The sequence below is a fragment of the Neophocaena asiaeorientalis genome, unplaced genomic scaffold (assembly GCF_003031525.2).
Source record: "Neophocaena asiaeorientalis asiaeorientalis breed wild unplaced genomic scaffold, Neophocaena_asiaeorientalis_V1.1 scaffold85, whole genome shotgun sequence".
NCBI lineage: Eukaryota > Metazoa > Chordata > Mammalia > Artiodactyla > Phocoenidae > Neophocaena > Neophocaena asiaeorientalis.
This window is the reverse complement of record NW_020174301.1, coordinates 11470198-11484288: the sequence shown is the minus strand read 5'-3', so window position 1 is coordinate 11484288 and position 14091 is coordinate 11470198. Positions and strand designations below refer to the sequence as shown.

The following is a 14091-nucleotide window of genomic DNA, read 5'->3' as shown; positions in this document are numbered from 1 at the left end:
TGCTCAAAGCTTCAGAGCCGGCGAGCGCGGCCATCTGTCTGGCTCCCCAGCTGGCCTCTTTGCTCTGCCTCTGTGGCCTCCCTTCCAGGTCCCAGCCCTTTCACCCAGCCTCCAGTCCCCCACAGCTCCTGCAGTTGTGGGGACACACTTCCCACTTCCAGGCCTGAGAGCTCAGAGCCAGGGTTCAAGATGAACAACGCAACCTTCCCTCCCAGCAAGAACAATCGCGCTCTCCAACTTCTCAACAGAGTTGGTAAGCAGGGCTAATTGGGGAAACAAAACACAGTATATTCGAGGGAACAGAAATAAATCCTCCTTTATTCAACGGGAACAGCATGTTCTCAAAAACCGTCCCACATTTAGGACCAGCTAGATAATTTGCAGGGCCCGGTGCAAAAGGAAAACGTGGAGGCCCCTTGTTCCCAAATTATTAAGAATTCCAAGCTGGTCACAGCAGAGCATTAAGCCAGGGGTGGGCTCCTCCTGAGGGGGTGGCACATGCATGAAGCTGGCCCTGCCTACTTTCCAAACTCATCTGTTTTAAAACCCAAAGTGCACATGAAGTACTGAGAAGCATCACACTTGCTCAGGACCTGATGGAGATGCTGCCTTAATCTGGCTGAGCCCAGGAGCCCACAGGCAGTCAGTCTATAGGAGCCGAGGAAACGTCCCATATGCTAGGGGGCACACACCCCCCTCCTGTGACCTAAGATGCCTGGTACAGCTCACACTCCGTGAGGCAACCCGTGCGACTGCAAGCCCCTCGTGCCGAAGGTTCCTCCTCTTTAAAATACGGAGGCTTAATCGGGTGGCTTCCAAGGTCCCTCTCGGCTCCACAGAGAAAGGGAAGAACTCACTTGTGATTTTTCACCTAATTTCTTCAACTTTAAACGCCAGCAAAGACAGTCATAGTTTAAAGACTACTAATCGTAGCACAGCCCGATCCGGAAAGTCGACAAGATGCAGGGGAAAGGACAAAGTGGGAAGAAAGCAGCTCAGCCAAAATGATGGCTGGATTCATCCAGGGTCTACTTGCCAAAGGACCGTGGCAGGCTGGTCAGGGCAGCCTCCCTCCTGCTCGGCCCCAGTCCCCCTGACACTTCCGGTCCAGCCCTCTCTTCCTTCCGTGTGTGGACCTGGGCATAAGTGACAAAAGAAATAACGTTCTTTTGAAGGCAAGGGCACATATGCATTGTACACAGGTTGGAAATGAAAGCCAATGGAAAACATATTCGCATTTTCATTTGAAGGACCAGAAGAAGTAATGACCCCTGAGATGCCAGCTTGGACCCACAACTGCTCTGAACTCAAAGTCCTACCCAAAAGCCTTGGGAAATTTCTCTTGGCCTCCAGCAGACACAGCCAGCCAGTCTCCCACAGGCTCAGAAACTGTAAATAAAGGAGCAAACACAGCAGGCTTCCAGTGGGGTGTCAGGAAAACTTAAAATAGCCTTTGGGAATGGCTCACTTGAGTAAGGGGTCTGGGACGCACTCCTCACCTGTCATCAGCCACCCTCCCACAGCCAAAGCACCCCGAGCAGGGGCTCCCCATATGAGGTCCAGTCTCTGGAACCCCATCCTCCAAGGACCAGCCTAGATTCAGGCCTAGAAACCAGTGATACCTCAGAATGCACTGCCATGGGGGTGTATGCTGGAGGCTGTCCTCTTCTTCACCTTTAGAGGGTCCCAGGGTCACACCTGAATATTTCTCTGTCCCTAGTATGGCGAGATTAAAAGTAACTACAAAGAGGCTACTTGCTTGGTAAATAAATCCAGGCCCAAATCCAGAGGGGACCGCCCCCCCCAGGAGGAAATGATTACACGTCCGGCACATCGTCCACGTGGGCCCAGGGGTCTGTTCTCACCGGGCCCATTCCACTCACTGCTCGGCACCTTTACCTAGAGGCCAAGTGGAGCCTGGTGAGGCTGGGGTGTGGGAGTAGGGGCATGGGAACGCTGGGCACCACACTGCCCTGAGCCAAAGGTCCCCCTCCTTCTGCTGGGGATAAAACAGCAGAGGGAATGAGAGGGCTGCGGGCCAAGGCCAGCGGATGGGGAGGCCAGCCGCGGGCACCATGGAAAGAGAGATGCTGGAAGCCTGAGCTTCACCCTGAACGGCAGGCCCTGCCACGACTTCTGATGGCAGGATTGGAAGGTGGCCTCCACAACTCTGGCCAAGCGCGGGCACCCGAGGCCCGAGTAAGACACCTGTGCCAGGTGTGTAGGCGCATGGAGACAGGGCCAGGAAGCGGGCGCTTCAGTAACCCGACACCTCGCAGCTGGGAGGGGGGCTGGTCCACAGCAGGGAAGGCAGCGGGATGCCTTTTCACTAAGAAAGGCTCTCTTTGTGAGGTTGCATGATGAATTCGAGAATCACCTTGAGGGGCACAGGAGGAGAAGGCTAGACCAGCTGAGGGGGAGACAAAGATCAGGCGGGCTGCAGTTAAAGGAGCCGGGACAGCAGAGAAACCCAGAATGCTTCCTCTTCTGCCGAACTTTGACTGCTTTCTCCCTGAGGGTCAGGAGACAAATCAATTTAAACAGGTCCCTAATGGCTAAGGATGCATGAAGTGCAAAGGGTACGGGGCCTCCTTTTTGCAAGAGTGGTTGCCGGGGGGAGAAAAAAAAAAAAAGCGTAACTCAGTGACCGCAGCAGAGATGCCCTGCAAGACTCATCTTCTCCATGCTTTCAGTTTGAGTGACTGAATTCTGTCTGTCCCACTCCATTAAATTCCAAGGAAAACCTGTCAGCCACGGCTCCAACCCAGAGTCTGGCCCAACGCTGGTCTGGAGCGTGGAGACAGCAGAAACAGAAGCGAGACCTTGCACATTCCAGGAAACCAGACCCCCATTCTAATCGGTGCTGCGGCTGCAGACTCCAGGGCAGAGGGGCCCGTGCAGCTGGGTTTCTCTGAACCCTGCAGGGAAAACGCTCAGGAGAGAGAGGCATCACTTGGCTGCGGCCAAGGCAGCCGGCTGACGGCTACAATCACCTTAAAGTCCTGTACCTCATCAGGGCCACCGTCCGCAAATCTAAGTGAAATAGATCGAAACAGAAAAGACACAGCTTTGGTATCAAGCTTCCCATGGCCAAGGGCCCTCAGCCCTATTTTTTTCAAAAGAAACTGAATTCGCAGGAAGCAACTGTTATTTTTTTTAAAGATACATAATTGGATGATGGACCACTACACTCTGTCTTTTGCAGACAAATGAAGAAGTAAAATTCAGGAGAGTTACGTGTGACCCATTTCTCTGCTCCTAATGGATAAAGGAGGCAGAGGGGGGAGGAGCCCGGGAGCCTGGCCTCAATTTCCAGCCCACACTGGCACTTCCAAGGCCTGGCAGCCCCTGGCTTTCCGGTGCAGTCTCTCAGACGGCTCAGAGTGGGAAAAGCCCGCCTGACGCCAGACCTCAGACTGCAAACCCGTCCCCCATATCCATGGGCCCTGAGCAAGTGACTGTTTGCAGGGGCTGGGACCAGGCCCCTGCTGGTGATGCTGGAAAAGACTCGGCAGGTGAAGTGAAGGGGGAGAAAGGCAACCCAAACAAGTCTAAGAAGCCTCTCTGGAGGAGGAACAGCTTTCAGGGGGCACCCGGCCAGCTGGCCGTCAGTCATATGCACGGCCCAGTTCTCTGCAGCTTCAGCTCTACTGGTAAAAGATGCCTTTTCCAGAACAATGCGTCTATGTCTAAAGGTGCCTGTCATTGATAACCGCTTTTCAGTCTCGCTGGCAAAAAAAAAAAAAGTCCTTGCTTGCATCCTCATGGTGAACACTTGGGTTTGCTGGGTATTGTTGCCTTTAATCGTTTTTTTCTGACCTGTCGGATGTTAGAAAAATAGTCAGAAAAAGAAGTTTCCAACCACCTCCACCGCACGATTTCTTTTTTCAGAAGTCTCCTGAACACCCGAATGATGCGTCTATTATCATCTTTGGGGAAACAGCTGACTGCTCCGCTCACAAAAACACTATTAACTTTCCTCCTGATAAGCGCCTGGCTCCCGTCCTGACCTCCCCAGATTTCTCAGCTGGGTTCCCTTCCCGCTCCAGCTCCTTCCTCCTGGTTGTTGTGTCTGAAGTGGCCAAGCCAGCGCGGGCTCCCGAAGCCTCCAGCTGCGAGCAGCGGGCTGGGCGGTGACGGGTCCATTTATTAAGGGTCTGGGACACGCTCCTGAGCTGTCCGCAGCCACCCTCCTGTAGCCCCTGGTCCGGGAGGGTGGGCCTGGGGCTTGGGAAAGTAGAAGCGGGGATGTGACGGTGAAGCAAGACCCTCCGTCCAGGAAGGGCACAGTTCTTCCTGAGAGGCGCCCCCTGCCCATTTGCCGATGAGCGTTGTCTTCGAGGTGTGAGGAAGGTAACTTGTAAAACTGAGACAAAAGTCAGAAGGAATCTTTGGCTCAAGTGAGAAGTGAATAGTGGGTCTTAAGACCCAAGACAAGCCACTTCCCCTCTCTGGGTCTCAGTTACCTCATCGGTAAGACTAGGGGCAGACTAGACCATTTCCAACATCCTTTCCAGCTCCAAAAAAATATTATATGATCTAATAAATCTAAAAAGTGCATTTCCTGATCTTTCCCTTTCAGTATGTAATTCCCATCCTTACGGAATATTCTTATTTTCCAGGCTGGCTTCCTGCATCGTGTGCTCCAGTTTCTTCTGAGCCGTCTGAGCCGTCTAGTCACTTTCAAGGTGACTTCTGGGGCTGGGATTAGGATTTCCCCAACAGGAAGAGGAGATAAAATAAAAGTCTGGCCTTACTACATTCACACAACAGAATATTATTCGATCATAAAACGGAATGAAGCACGGACACACGCAACGTGGATGAACCTTGAAAACATTACGGTCAGTGAAAGAAGCCAGTTACAAAGGACCACAAATGTATGATTCCATTTATATGAAATGTCCAATGTCCAGAATAGGGAAATTCATAGAGACAGAAAGAGATTAGTGGTTGCCTAGGGCAGAAAGGAAGTATGCGGTGACTGCTAACCAGTACCGGGCTGCTTTCTGGAGTGAGGAAAGTATTCTAGAATTGCACAGTGATAATAGTTGCACTGCTCTGTAAGTATATAAAAACTCTGATCTATCCGCTTTAAAAGGGTGAATTTTATGGTATGTGAATAATACCTCAATAGAACGGCATTAAAAAAAAAAAGAAAAAAGTCACTGTTTCTTTTTACTTCTTTACTGTGGCTACTAGAGAATTGCATTTTATATATGACGCTCCAGTTGTATTTCGGTCTATGTGTAACCAAACAATCGAATAAACATATTGCTCACTTTTCCAAACAAGCACAAACAGTCTGGCCTCCTCCTGCATCCTGGACAGAGCTGGCATCCGGGAGGCTGAGCGCAGAGAGCCATGGGCTGGGCGTCCAGAAACTCAGAGTCTCTGTCACAGACTGGCTTGTGACCTCGGGCTTTCACATCCCCTCAATGGTCCTGGCCCCTCAATGAAAACACAAGTATTGGACCAGATGACCTGACGACCACACAATCCCCCTTCCAGTCTGTAATCACTACTCCATCCGCAGGTAAAATCAAACTTTAAAAGTTCTCATTCTACCCCAAACATTGCATATCTCCTAAAAGCAGTCAATCTGGAAATAAAAATCACTTCAAGAAAGACCAGGTCATTTACTGACTGAGCAGAGTGACCGTTTTGGTACCATCCTATTCCATTTATCCTGAAGGATTTCTTTCAGGAGAATTTCTTCTTGGCTTCTTCTGCCCCAGCTGTCAGTGACTTAGGAGGTGGGTTATTCTATAGCTGACGGCAACGGATACGGGTACAACCCCATGGAAAATAATTTGGCAACCCCCTGGAAAAAACTTTATGGCCCTTGGCATAAACCAAGGGCCATAAAAGAAACTTAACCTTCCATCCAGTCATTGCACTTCTTAGTATCTATCCCAAAAGAATAACCCTAGATTCAGAAATAACCATGAACGCAAAAATGTTTGTTTTGGGGCAAACGTGGCCCAAATGGACACAAAGAAGGACTAGTTAACCAAATGGTGGTAATACTGGGGACAGAAATGATGAAGCTGCTGGAATAACGGTGGAATCCTGAATCTTTTTTCTTCTTTTATTTTTGATGTGATTAAAGTATATTTATAACTTTCAAAAACTGGTATAGTGCAGTATGCCATCAAATGTATAAATGCATTTCCCATGATGTCTAAACAGTACAGTGAAAAGAGATTCAAAAGAGTCTTTATGCTGAGAGAGGAAAATCTTGGTATATTCATCCCAAAGAAAATCAGACCACAGCTTAAAAGACATTGAAGCATCTCAGTCCTGATTTATCTGGTGTGTCCACCACTATATTTATACTAATTTTTTTCTTTTTAGCAAGAACACTGTAATTATGGTTCAAGGGCATTAATAGGTGCTTAGAAGTCTTGAGAGGAGAAGTCAGTCATTATATGGATAGCTTTTTGGTCATCTTCCAACCCAAGGAGCTTATTTTTGGTGGGGGTGGGGGAGGAGTTTTCTTTAGCATCATTTTGTAATGGGAGACTAAGTGAAAGCACCCACTGTTTCTGCCTCATGGGAATCGTGTGCATGGACCCCAGCCTCTCCCAAATAACCCCCTCCTTTAGCAGGAAAGTACAGCTGAGGAGGGAAGGGCTCAAGGGCTCTGCCTTGGGCCTCAGGATGGAGCCCACACTGACCCACCATCCTCCTGCCCCGATGAGCTAAGCAGCTTGTGAGAGTCGTGTTCCCTTTGGGTGCCTCTCTCTGAAGTGAAGGGTTGGGTTATGGGACCTGCGAGAACCTTCCACACTCAGATTTTGTGCGCTGGGATTCTGTCCACAGCCAGCTGGTGTCTTTGGCCAGTCAACAGCGTCTCTGCGAGGGCAGAGGTGTCCTTGTCCACAAAATCCCAGAAAACATGAAAATGGAGAGTTGATGTGGTTAGAGGTGGGTTGTGGAAGGTGAGGGCACAGCTGTATTTTTCAGAGGATGAAGAACTAGTATAGGTCTGACCAAAGGTGAGCATTCCAAGAGAAGTGCCTTGGATGAGAGGACCCCACAGACAGAAAGGGATCAGTGCGCATGGGGCCTTTCTAGATGGTCTCAAACTCTTGCCCTTCCTCCTATACCTTCTGTGCTATTATCAGACTTCTCCTCCTGGGTTTTTTCCAACGAGGGCTGAACCACATTGGGCTACATTTTCCAGAGCCAGAAAGGTTAAATTGGTGGAGAAACGTCAAACTAGGACCTAAGAAACCCCAACTCAGGCCATTTCTTGACCAGTAAATGTTCAATAGAAACTTAGCCTGAAAACTCAGCGTGAAGACCACAGGCTCCCTGGTAAAGAGCACACGCTCTCTGTGGTGGAGACACAGAGATGGTTGTGTGGTCAGAACCCAGGTTTCCACAAACCGGGAGGCCGTAAAGGAGACAGCAGCTCAGGGCTCCAGAGTAGACTCCAGAGACATCAACATCCATCTTCCGGGAACTGACAGACCAAGCAGGCAGAAAATCAGTAGGATATAGTTGACCTTATCGATCCACTAGACCTAATTGATGTTTACGAAACACTCCACCCAACAACCGCAGAAGATTCTGCTGTTCACATGGAACATTCACCAAGAGAGACCGCATCCTTGACCAGAAAACACATCCTAACAAATTTAAAAGACAAAAAAAAAAAAGAAACAAGAAGAGAAATCATACAAAGCATGTTCCTAGACCACAGTGAAACTGAACTAGAACCAATAACAGAAGGCGAGCTGGCAAACCCGCAAGTATTTGGAGATTAAGTAACACGCCTCTAAGTAACACCTGAGTCAAAGACATCTCAAGAATAATCTGGGAGAGAGGCAGACTTGGGTTCAAATCCTGGCTCTACCTCCCTCTACTGGGTAGCCCTGGACAATTATCAGTCACTTCTTGGAGCCTCATCTCTTCCCAGCTGGAGAACGGAATGATGCCCCTCCCTCCCTGGGTGACGGTGAGGGAAGCACGAGTTTGGCCCATAACACAAACAGCACAGTGCCCAGCTCCCAGAAAGCGCCCAGTCGTGGTAGCTCTTCTGGTCACTGTTCTGCCCACTGATGTTTCCTACCACCTGGCTGTCCTGGAGAACACTGTCCATGTCCCCCCGTCCCCCAGGCTAGCTCACCCTCTGCCAGAGAAAAGCAGACGTGACTGCTGAACATTGAGCCTTCCCTCCTCTGTATCCAGTTGGCAGCCATCGGCCGGGACAACCCCAACTGGCAGAACCCTCTGTGTCCATCCATCCCCACCGAGCAGGGATGCCGCTTGGAATACTGGCACCAAAGAGACAGCGCTCCTAGTCCCGGGGTGTGAGATGACTCAACTGTTGGATGATCTAGTAAAATCTCGCCCGCGACTATGTGAAAGGGAAGTCTACCACAAATCTCACCAAACGCTCAGAAAAAAATTTAAAAATAAAATAAAATAAAACAGTTTATCAGGCAGACAGGCCTACCGTCTTCTCCTTGAGATCTGATTGCACAACTAATGAAAAAGATGTTTCCTGAGGTTTGAAAATATTGCACAAGGCTCTGACTCATTAAGACAGGGCTTATTCAAATTTGAAAATTATTGAAAATTCCAGCCACAACAATACGCCCTCTGAAACCACCATGTGCCCGAGGAAGCATGGTTATCTCCTGGTGAGGGACCAGCTGCTGTCACATGACGCTGTGGAGGACTGCTTTTACAGAACACACTGGCTTGACAATTTGTCCTAGGAATCGAAAATAATAGGGTTATCTGTGGGCTCCCAAACTTTTCTTTTTTCCTTAAGATGTGACAAATCTTTCCTTGTGAGGAATTCCCGAAACATGGAAAACAAACTAAGCGTCATTCAGGAAGGTCTTGGGGCTGCTGTACACTGCTCCCTCCTGCACGTCACATACTCTAAGGAGGGTTAATGAGATGACATTTGTAAAATCCCAGGCATTCCAGGCATGCAGCTCTTCATTCAAGAGAAGTCACACACTTCTCAGATGGTACGGACAACGCCTGGGGGTTTCAGAGGGTGACGACAGGCAACGTGGTGTCTGAGTCTCTCTGCCCAGAGAAGCTTTCCTAACATATTTGCTGGCAAACCCCAAGTCAGCCTCCAGGACACAGGTCCCGCATCACCCTCCTCCTCTGTGACGCCTTCTTTAAGCCACTCACGCACCTTATCCCCAGGGAGACATCGTTATAGCGCTTCCTCTACCGGACTCCCTGACGATGATGGTGATGGTGATGTTAATTATTATTACAGCTAACACTGATCCAGTTCTAGTAGAGCGCTGGGCACAGTTCTAAGCACTAAGTTCATATAATGAGGCGTTTCCGTCTTTCAGCAATCCTACGACATAGGTATGTGCGCACCATTATTTTTATAATGATTTTACTGACGAGGAAACTGAAACTTAGAGAGTTTAAGTCACATACGAGAAGTCATCCCTTTACAAAGTGGTGATCTGACTCCTTAAGCTGGGTGTGATATGACCTACTACGAACTTCTTGAGATCACGGGCTACCCAGCCTTTCTCACTCTGATTCCTTCTATCTGGACCTTCTAAGTACACAGAAGGTGTTCAATAAATGCTCTGAATGAACTTAGAAATAGAACTCATGTCACTAATTCCAAAAGCCGAACTCTGCCCTTCCAGCGGCAACAGACATGCCTCTTCAATGGGAGCCATTTGGGATGGCTACGCTTCTCATTTTCTCTGCTGACATTAATTTTCTCTTTTTGTTACCGGCAGAGAAGATGGGGAAGGAAGGAGAAAGGGCTCAGGAGGGATCTCACTCCAGAGGACACATGCAGCCCAGCCTCAGAGCCCCTGGGAAACAGCAAGGGCCACCAGGTTCAATGGAGCTCACCTCCTGGGGCTGGGCATGTCACCACAGTGGTCATCGGGGGACTTGCAGCAGAGAGCACAAAGCTACAGTACGAGGCAACCAGACCCGAGTGGGCCACAGGCATTCAACTCGAACCCTGGCTTTAACCATCAATAACTTAAGAAAAAGAAATAACTCTTAAAGAAGCCAGCCCAGGCTTTAAAACAAGGATGAGGTTACCACAATTCTTCAGAGACTAGTTCTCTTACAAGAATCACACACCATTCCAGCTGGAAGAGCCCTCAGAGATCACCTGGTCCAATCCCCTCACTGTTGAGGCTCTGAAGGTTCGGGGGCCGGTCACCTGGTCAGGTAACAGCCTAGGCAGGGTCAGAGGCAGTCTCAGCCTGTCAGTCCCTCCACCCCAGCTGGCCTTCCAAGGAACCCTCACCCACTGCCAAGCTTGATTTCTTCTTCAAATTAAGCCTTACCATCACTATTTATTCACTTGAAATATAAGCTCATGGAAAGTCTGATTTCTCAATCCAAGGCACGGAATGGCGTCCAGGATCACACAACTCCAAATGGACTCAGGATCCAGCCCTGCAGTCCCGAGGCCGTCGGACGTCTGACCACAGTTAGCTCATGGTCCCCGCCATAATCACTTACTGAATGCAGTTATTTTAAGTGCTAATGCAATCTATTTACAGCTCCTCCGGATGGAACGAACTTACTCAGACGCTTGGCTTCTATACACTTGGCTTACTAATTTTATGAAACCCTAATATTTTAACTCTTTAGCAAAACCAACTGAGAACAAAAGAAGATAACCAACCAGAGTGAGCAAAGCCTTATAAACTATTCAAATGACATCTAAGCCAGTGGTGGTTCTTTGCCAGGAATGCATGGCCAGCCTGCACCTTCAGAAGCCCTCCCTTGTCAGGCCTGGGGTGAAACCAGGACGAGGAGTTCCTGGGCTTGGAGACTTCTGGGCTCGGGGCTGCGGGGGTTGTTTTGGGTGGGGCGGGTCGCTTTCCTGGAGAGTGTACTAGGAGGAGAAAAGGACTAGGCTTCTGATGCTTGAGGAGTCTTTTTCAGGCCTCTTTTCTGGCTTCCTGTCCTTTTTTTGGCAGAAATCTGCTACACATCCTGGCTAGTTTTTTGCAGTGTCTGGAAATCCGGAGGAGCCTTTCTCTGCCTAAGAGCAGTTTGGGGCCTGGGGCTCTGGTTGGATGCATCTCTGCTACAGCTGCTTCTGCTTTTTGGCTTTTCTTTCAGCAAGGGCTGCCTTGATGGCAACTGGGGGCAACCATGTCCTCAGACCCCGTGCCTGCGGAGCGAGAACTGTGACGTGTCCTTTGTTTCTGTTTCACCTCAAGGCCATGGCCATCTGGAGCTCTGTTTATTCCAGCTATTAGCTTCGGCTTAGCTGGGGTTGGCTTATAATCTCGGTTTCTCTGTCAACAGCACGGAGTGCTTCTGAATGGGCTGTGGACCAGATGCACGGGTTCAAGTCCTGGGCAAGGTACTGTTCTATGACTCTGTCTCCCAGCTGTAACCTGGGGAGGATTAGAGCACGCCCCTTATAGGGTTGCTAGGAGGATCAAATGGGTTAACGCAGGCCTGGCACAGAATAAGCACGTAGTATACGTTAGCCCTTATTATCAGACTATTAGTAATTGCAATTCCTTTCTTTTTTCGTAATCCCCTGACCAGTATAGAGTTTTTGCTTGAAGCCAATCCAAACTGCCCCTGGTGGAAGACGACAGCTCTTTTGATCTCTGGTATAACTGGACACTTTCCCATCCAAACCCTGACAGCAGCATTGATTTCTGAAATAGATGGTTTGCCTTCGTTTCCAGAACCATGATTAGAGACCCCCTCTGAAGTCTTTGTGAAACAGCTTACAAATAAAAGTGCTTTCTTTCGAATGGTGGCACATTCCGCCATCCAAAGATTCACTGTGGCTCCCACATACTGCTCGCCAGCCTGTCCTACCTCCCTTGCCCTCGCTCTCCGCTCCAGACAAACCCTCTTCGCGATCTCGTGAATCGGGGAGCCGATCCTTCCCCTCGTCCTCGCACGCTCGCTCCAACTCCTGGCCTCCCGTACGACAGCGCCTCCTCCAAAAGGCCTCGCAGGGGCACTCCAGCTAAAAGTGCTCCTGCCAAGGCTCGCAGCTGGAGCGGGCGGCCAATGCACAGCAGTTAACAATGACGTCAGGTGACCTGCTTGTGGGCAGGGCTTCGACTGAATGAAGTCTTGGCTCCCAGGCTCCTGTCCTCAGAGGTACCTCCAGGAAGTCAAGGGCGGAATGCTAGATGGGGGGAGAAGGGCGGCAAAAGTGAAACCTTCCGTTGAGGAAAGACTGGGTGGCTGTGTATCTCCAGCATCTCTGGTTTCTTCCTTCCTTCATTTATTCATTCAACATCCCCCCACGCATCTGCCAGGTGCCTCCTATGTGCCAGGCAGACACACACACACACACACACACACACACACACAGTGCCAGATGCACCGGAGAGCTCAGTAAATATTTGCAGAAAGAAAGAAGGACAGAGGAGAACAGCTCTGCGCCCTCTGTCTCTCCCTCCTTTCTGGGCCACCACGCTCATCCTTCCGTGGCTGTCCCCTCGCTGGCTTCTCCTGGGAGCCCGCTGTGGGCCTGACAGCCAGTGGAAGAGGACCTGTTTCCCTCCACACACACGGTGACTATTAGTGACCTGAAACTTAGTGACTCACCTCACTGGCAATAAATTCGGTGCTTGAATGCTGCCAGTTACTCAGGACCCCGTGCAGCTCGACTACAAACAGTAACAGCTAGCTTGTTTTTGACAAAAACACACAACGTGCTTTTTTTATAGTCATCACCTCACACCCAAACTACTGATTGCACTAGCCCGAACTCCGTGCCCTGGCGTGTTTGGCATTCTACTGCTAGCTTTGTCCTACCCAGGTTTTTTTGGTTATTGTTTGGTTTTTTTGTTTTGAGCTGCCCTGGCTCAAGAACATCTGAGAACACTTTGGCCCTGGGGCTCTGCACCACCAGCCTGGGTCACCCCTGATGCCCCCCACCCCAAGCATCCCCAGCCACACCAATCTATTCACCAAGCAACACCTGGCTCAGCCTGACCCCCGCACTCCACGTGGGATGCACTTCGGGCCCTCCCCAAACTTCCTTTACCCAGCCTGACCTCCCTTCCCCAGGCTTGGGGTTAAACACTGGGTTGCTTCTGAGTAAGGCAGGTTCAAATTCCAGCTGAGTGACCTTGGGCAAGCAGTTCAACCTCAGTTCCCCCACCTGTAAAATGGGAATGACAGCAAAGGCTCACTCCTCTCGAGGCTGTGAAGGCCGAGTGCAGTCACACGTGTAACACACCAGGCACACGGACTGGGGCACAGAGTGGGCACTCAATACGCACGCGTTGTCATGCCCATACCTCAGACTCTGCAGGTTCACTTCTCTCGGGAATATCGCTCCTCCACCCTCTAATTAGGCTGTTTCCTGAGCGCGGAGGCTGGCTCCCAGCTCCCATGCTGGCAGAACACACAATCTCCGTTTCACCTACACTGCTCTGGCACCTTCCTCTCTGTGTCGGCCAACCTGTGGAGGCCCTAGTGCTGGACGGTTTTCCTACAAAGAAAACCTAGAGCAGCCCCTTGCGCTGGGCTCCCCTCTTTCCCTTTCCACGCACTGCCCGCGGTGAAGAGGCACCGTGTGGCTGCAACCAGTGCACTGCCGAGCAGGGCTGGCCCGTCCCCACACCGCTGGATTGGCCGCAGCTGAACTCCGTATTGTTTTTCCACATGGTCTCTCTGACTGGCGACGAGAAGCATCCCTCTGGAAGGTCCCGCGAGAGAGTTAGACGATTGCTCCACCCTTTGCCCCATCACCATCACTTCCCCTGCCAGGATTGGGTCTTGCTGATAGAGAAAAGATGCTTAAGGAGGGAGAGGGTACCCTTCTCCCTCATCCCTAACCCTCTCCCCTCACCCCTGCCTCTGCATATTTTGTGATCCAAAACTACATTCAGCTTGTTCAAAAAGAACCACTTTCATTTTTGTAGGGTTGGCTCAAAACACGGGAAGCAAGGCGGCAGCAACGCCGCTGCACCGCCTAAACTGGTGCCTGGCCAGGGCGGCGAGTGGGGGGGGGAGCGGGGAGGTCACCCGGGGAAACTGGGGAGCCTGACGGGCAACACCGTCCCTTTCAAATAAAAAGGCAATGTTTTCAACGACAGTATCCGAAATAAAAATGAATGCATGGTT

The 14091-nt window shown here is 50.3% G+C and overlaps 1 protein-coding gene across 1 annotated transcript in view; it reads right to left on the bottom strand.

Moving 5' to 3' along the window:
- HTRA1 (HtrA serine peptidase 1) overlaps window positions 1-14091 on the bottom strand; it is a gene marked incomplete at its 5' end in the record, with an annotated part of 53293 nt that overhangs the window by 38369 nt on the left and 833 nt on the right. The window lies entirely within an intron of this gene.